At 41.6% G+C, this 6,000-nt stretch overlaps 1 long non-coding RNA gene across 1 annotated transcript in view; it reads right to left on the bottom strand.

Moving 5' to 3' along the window:
- Nucleotides 1–392: 392 nt before the first annotated feature.
- LOC143776164 (uncharacterized) overlaps nucleotides 393–6,000 on the bottom strand; it is a 49,606-nt gene continuing 43,998 nt past the window's right edge. The window contains exon 3 of the long non-coding RNA XR_013215781.1: nucleotides 393–453. This is a non-coding gene — a long non-coding RNA (uncharacterized LOC143776164). The remainder of the gene's footprint in view (nucleotides 454–6,000) is intronic.

Here is a 6,000-nt window from a genome sequence, read left to right as displayed (position 1 = left end):
CTATATCGCTGCAGCGTCGCTGAGTGTGACGGTACCTTAAGTGTCCGTACACCAGTCTCCCCCCATATTGGTTACACAAACCCATACAATTTTATTAAAAATGGACATTAATGAGCAGGGTGGAATATTTTATTGCCCAAGGCAGAGGAAACCAATAGCCACCCCCTCACACTTCCCCACCCAGCATAGTAATGGGTCATAGACTAAGTTAATAGGACCCCAAAATGGGTCCATGATCCAGGTAACAAGCTCTGAGGACAACTTTCAACAGCCAAAGTAAAAAAGGGGTGTACTTTGGGGGTATGATTTCACAGTTATAAATAGGAATTCTTCAAAAGACGTATATCACTTGAGAACTTACCAGTCTTCGGATGCCTCTGTGGATTCTTCATGCCCAATACATTCAGTCTGAATAGCTACTTCTTTGTTGTACTCAATTGCATCTGTGAGTAACTTTGAAAAGGTAAAATTTGTGTGAGATTATAGTCTTATTTTTATCAACTGTTTTAAAAGAATGTACTTCAAGCCCAAAATAAATTAGTCACACAGCAGTCCATAAACAGGCCCAAGACTAATTGTGCCTTTCTTCTGGAACCTCTGAATTAACTCTTATGGTGCCAGGGCAAACTACAGCATGGTCTCCCCTTCATGTAGCTTATACTCTAAATTTCATGGGCCATGGACATGAATCCATTTTTAAAACTGATTTGTGTATCAATCAATGAAACTCTATGGGTCAGTATGCTGTCATAGAAAAAAAAACTAACCGAAATGCGTCATCCAGATCTGTGATTGTAGCCTTAGGAGAAGTTTACGGCTAATAGTTAGCACAAAACTATGAATGCTATCTTTCACCCACTTTACAGGCCCACAAAAATAGTCTTATGTTATTAACATCTGTGTTCCAGCTGTATGAATCAGATCACTACTCACTAGTGCTGAGTGACATGATTGCTACCACTTTATTGGCTTTGTATCTTTAAAAGTTAGACCCGTATCTGAGTGAAAACTATAGTAGCATTCATTTTCCTATTCATGAACCATAGTGATTAGCCTTAAAATAGGTGGAGAGTGGAATAATGTGCCGATAACATGCATGTAAACATGTGTGGCACGCTGGGTACTAATACTTCTGGTGCATCCTTTGCATTCTTTTCTATGGACATATGGGTGCCAGATCCAAGGAGTTGTTTTCAACAAATGGTTTCATAGAGAAAGTGACCAACCACTATACCATACTTGATAATACTGGCTACAACTTATTTCATTCTAAACAGGTAAGCTAGTATTGATAGAATTTTTTCATTTTGTCTACATAAACAACATTGCTGTAGTATATTTGTACCGTAAGGCTAATTAAAATGGATACTCTACTTCTTATGGTATTGTTAAGTAATGGGATCATTTGCAAAATATGTACAGTAGTACAATACTGACTTACACTGAGTGCACAAGACTTTCCCAAGAAATAGAAAAATAGTTATCAACCAACAATAAACATTGTGCTTTTATTACCTAAAAATCCTGTACTTTGCATCTAGGCATTAGAATCATGCTTTTACATTGAAGTCAAAAGCATTATGCACATACTAAAACATTATGGTACCCTGGAAAATTACATATTATGAGCCATATTCATAGATCTACATTTCACAGTGAGGAAGAGCTGTACTTTGTCAAATATATTTAATTTTTTTTAAGTCACCAACTGTTAAAGCCCACATACACATTATGTAAAAGTGGCCAATTTTGATAGGATCTGCAGACCATTTCATGGGTATTCTCAAGTTATGAAGATGTATTAGTTAGAATATATAAAAATAAAAAACTTGGCAATTACTGTCACATAACTGTGTAGCACCGTTCTTTTCATATTTGATCCTTTTTTATTTAATAAAGTATAGCTCGTTTTCCAGGGGATTGAACATTAGGAGGGAAACCGATAATGTACAGTTCAAATATCATTCCAGAACATGAAAATAAGGCTAATAATATAACTTTCATAACGAAATCTTCAGTTTTAATAAAATTAGTTGATTTATATATGAGTTCACCCCACATCAAAAACTACTACATTCACTATTGAAGAAGAACAGGGTGAAAGTGATTCAGTGGCCAAGAATGTCTCTTGATCTGAACCCAGTCGAACTCCTATAGGGAATTCTGAAGAGACAAGTTGAGCATCACCCTCTCTCCAGGATCCACACTCTAAATGAGGTCGTTCGTGAGAATGGAAAAAGATGAATGTTGCAATATGTCACCATTCACCAACTTGTTCATTCCATGACTAGAAAACATGGTGCTGTCCTTAAAATAATGGAGGTTTTGTGCCTTTTCAAGTGTGTTCCAGTTAGAAAACATGAAAAAACATTGTGTGCACATAACACGCAGGGTTGGTGGTGATAGGCAGATCATGAATAATTTTGACTCTTATCTGACAGCCTTCTAAGGATTGAAAAGTAGGTTTTACAAAACTACTTAACTTCAGCATTTCATCAGTAAATCTGTCACTACTTTATGCTGCCCTAAGTGAGTTCGACATAACAGAGAAGAAATGTTTCCTTTATATGGTAACTATGCTTTCAAGTAACTTGAGAATAAGGCGTCCTGTGTGTACTTGATGGAATAATACCATGTCTGGGCATTATGTGACTTGCATTCTGCAAGATCACCAATGTTCCCCTTGCGCTATCTGTAACCTGCAATACACTGGTAGGTAGGATGAAGAGACAAGCTGCAGTGATTTCTCCCACAGACAGTGCAGCATAGAGTGGGGAATGCATGCTCCTCATACACTTTTTACCTCAGGGAGGTAAGCTGCACCAAATAGAGGACAGTATACAGTAGAGCTGAGTTGTGTTGATCTGAATCAATCTTTGATGTGAGGTAAAACACTTGTTACAGAGCTTGTCACAATGGGTTCCCTTTGCTGCTAATTCGTCTTCCCCTCTTCACACAGGATAGTGGGCTGTATTACATGACACCTGCAGTCTGTCTCCTCTAAGCTAGATGGACTTGTGCTGCTTTTCACAGTGGACAGTGAGTTCAGTAGGCAGTGGGAAAGGTAAGAAATGTCTGATAAGTGGGGAAAGAAGGAGAAGCTGATTTCTCTGATAAGGGACATTACAAAGTTTCTTATAATAGCCTGTATTATTGAGTTATGAAAAGTTTGTAGAGAGCACAGTTTCATGTACAGTGGCTTGTGAAAGTATTCACTCACTTGATATTTATTGTGTTTTGCTAACTCACAACCTGGAATTTCACTCATTTTTTTAGGGTTTACATCAGTTTATGTAAAGAACATGCCTACAACTATTAACCTTTGGTTTCCTGTTTATTGTGAAGCAAAAAACAAAGAGCAAAATAACTGTAAACTTCAATGTGCATAACTATTCACCCCCCTAAAGTCAGTACTTTGTAGAGCCTCCTTTTGGGGTAATTACAGCTGCAAGTCACTTTGGATAAGTCTATATGAGCTTTCCACATCTGACTTCTGGGATTTTTGCCCATTTCTCAAGGCAAACCTGCTCTACCTCCTTCAAGTTAGATAGTTTCCTCTGGTGAACAGCAATCTTCAAGTCTGACCACCGATTCTTATTTGGATTAAGGTATGGATTTTGAGTAGGCCACCCCAAAACATTTACACAGATGTTTAAATGCACAGCATTGCAATTTATGATGCAAAAATATCAAGGCCAATGGCAGCATGATTTTACTAATAGTGATTATAGGTGTGCAACAGCTGGAATATGTGGTCATGCCTTAAAAACAAGCTGATCATTTGCAATATCATGTTCCTATAATATTAAAAAAAATATTATAAATAAAATCGATAAATAATCTATTTGTTTTTCCTTATTCTGTTTATCGTCTCAATACAGAAAGATATGCATTTCCAGTATGTAAGGATGCGATATGCATACTCTCTGCAACATTCTGACTAGATGAACACGGCCTCATTGAATGCATGTGTATTGAGTGAGGCCGAAAACAGTCTAGTCAAAATGTGGCCGGGAGTATGCAGATACAGTACTTGTGCTCCCGGCGCCGGAGAATCTTCACAGCGTGCAGTGAGGATTCACAAGCCTACAGTCACAAAGACTGACTGCAGACTTGTAGTTTAAGACTGGACAAATCCTTTAAACCCTTCACGACATACGCTGTACTATTACAGAGCATGTCGTGTCTCCCCCTTTGATGTGGGCTCCGGCACAAAGCCCACATCTTTCCCGGCACATGTCAGCTGTTTTGAACAGCTGACATGTGCCCGGAACAGCCGTGGGTGGAATCGTGATCCATCCGCAGCTATTAACCCTTTAAATGGCGCTTCTGGCAATTGCGCCGGAAATCCGCCCTTCGGTGACCCCCGTCACGTGATCACCGGTCACTGATGGGTTAGCATGACAACCAGAGGTCTCCTGCAGACCTCTATGGTTGCCAATGTTGGATTGCTATGAGCGCCACTTGGTGCAAGTCAGCAATTCTGCTACATACAGGCAATCTGACCATTGCTTGTATGTAGCAGAGGCGATCGGGTTATGGCAGCTTCTAGTCTCCCATGGAGACTATTGAGGCATGACAAAAATAAAATAATTTTTTGAAAATATTAAAAAAATAAAAAAATAAAAGTTCAAATTACCCCCCTGTGATGGTGTGATATGCTATGTGGGTATCATTTTTGTGTATATTTCTATTTTACTTATTTTCATGGTGTTCTCTTGTAGGAGTTATTTGCTAATTGATGAATGGCTGTTGCTGCCATCTGATATCAGCCCCCATAGTACTGTATTGTGTGCTAATGACATGTTGACCTAGCTTGTTGAAACAATGAGCCCCCGAGACCTTCCCCCTCCTGACCTGTGAATGAGGAGGGAGACTTAAAATCTCAGGGAGGTGAGACACAGTCAGTCCTGTGTGATACCGGAGCAGGACCCCGTGACAACTGGTGGCAAGCGGTGGGATCAACAGAGCGTAACCTAATGGAGAACCACCCACAGAGTGAGTACAGAAATTGGACTGTATCGAGTTTAGAGAGAGCCAGAGACCTGGGCCTGAACTACCAGGGACTGACTAAAGAGGCCTTAATTGACCTACTGGTGGGTGCCAGCCTGGCCACCTCCTCCCATATATCTGAAGGACGAGCACTGGAGAAGAGGACCCCCACCCCAAAAAGCCAGTGGGTGGTGTGGTACGAAGAAGAGATGGCGGTTCTGGGCCCAGGCGTCTCTCAGGAGTACAAGGAGGAGGCTGCCTGCCAGGCACAGCAGAGACAAGAAGCAATGGAGTTTGAAAGAGGGAGTAACACAATGTGGAATGTAAACCCAACGATCCGGGAGCCTGTACAGATCACTCAGACAGAGTTTAAGCCATTTGATGAGGCTTCCGGAGATGTGGAGGGATTCTTCAAGGACTTTGAGCAGCAGTGTGCTGTGATGGAGGTGCCCCACTCTAGCTGGATGCGTTTGTTAGTGGGACTCCTGAACGGTAGCCTGGCGGAGGCTTACCGAACCATTGACTCACAGCGGAATCAGGATTATAACATTGTAAAGCAGACTAACCTGGATTACCATGCTATCACCCCAGACTAATATAGGGCCAAGTTCTGAGACCTCCCATGCACTACGGAGGGATCGTTTAGGATGTATGCACATAAGATGTCCCAGGCATGTCGGAGATGGCTGGAAGCATAAAACGCCTTTACTGTGGAAGATGTTATACAAGCGTTCCTTATAGAACAATTTCTTGCCAAGTGCCCCGCAGAGGTACGGGAATGGGTCCGGGAGCGCACACCGTGCACCATGGATAGAGCTGCAGCCCTGGCCAATGAAGCCCTTACTATCCGACCGCAATGGAGGAGGCTTCTGGGCAATGAACCATGTCCTTCTCCCACACCCTGCCCCCCTCCGATTATCCCCCCTTCCACCTAGTCGCAAGCTGATGACAATCACGCCTCACAATCCTGGGCCCCAACAGTTCCGACCACGACCTGGGGGTATCACA

Source organism: Ranitomeya variabilis, chromosome 5 (genome assembly GCF_051348905.1).
Source record: "Ranitomeya variabilis isolate aRanVar5 chromosome 5, aRanVar5.hap1, whole genome shotgun sequence".
Taxonomy (NCBI): domain Eukaryota; kingdom Metazoa; phylum Chordata; class Amphibia; order Anura; family Dendrobatidae; genus Ranitomeya; species Ranitomeya variabilis.
Note: the sequence above shows the minus strand (reverse complement) of the source record. Positions and strands in the feature narration are given on the sequence as shown.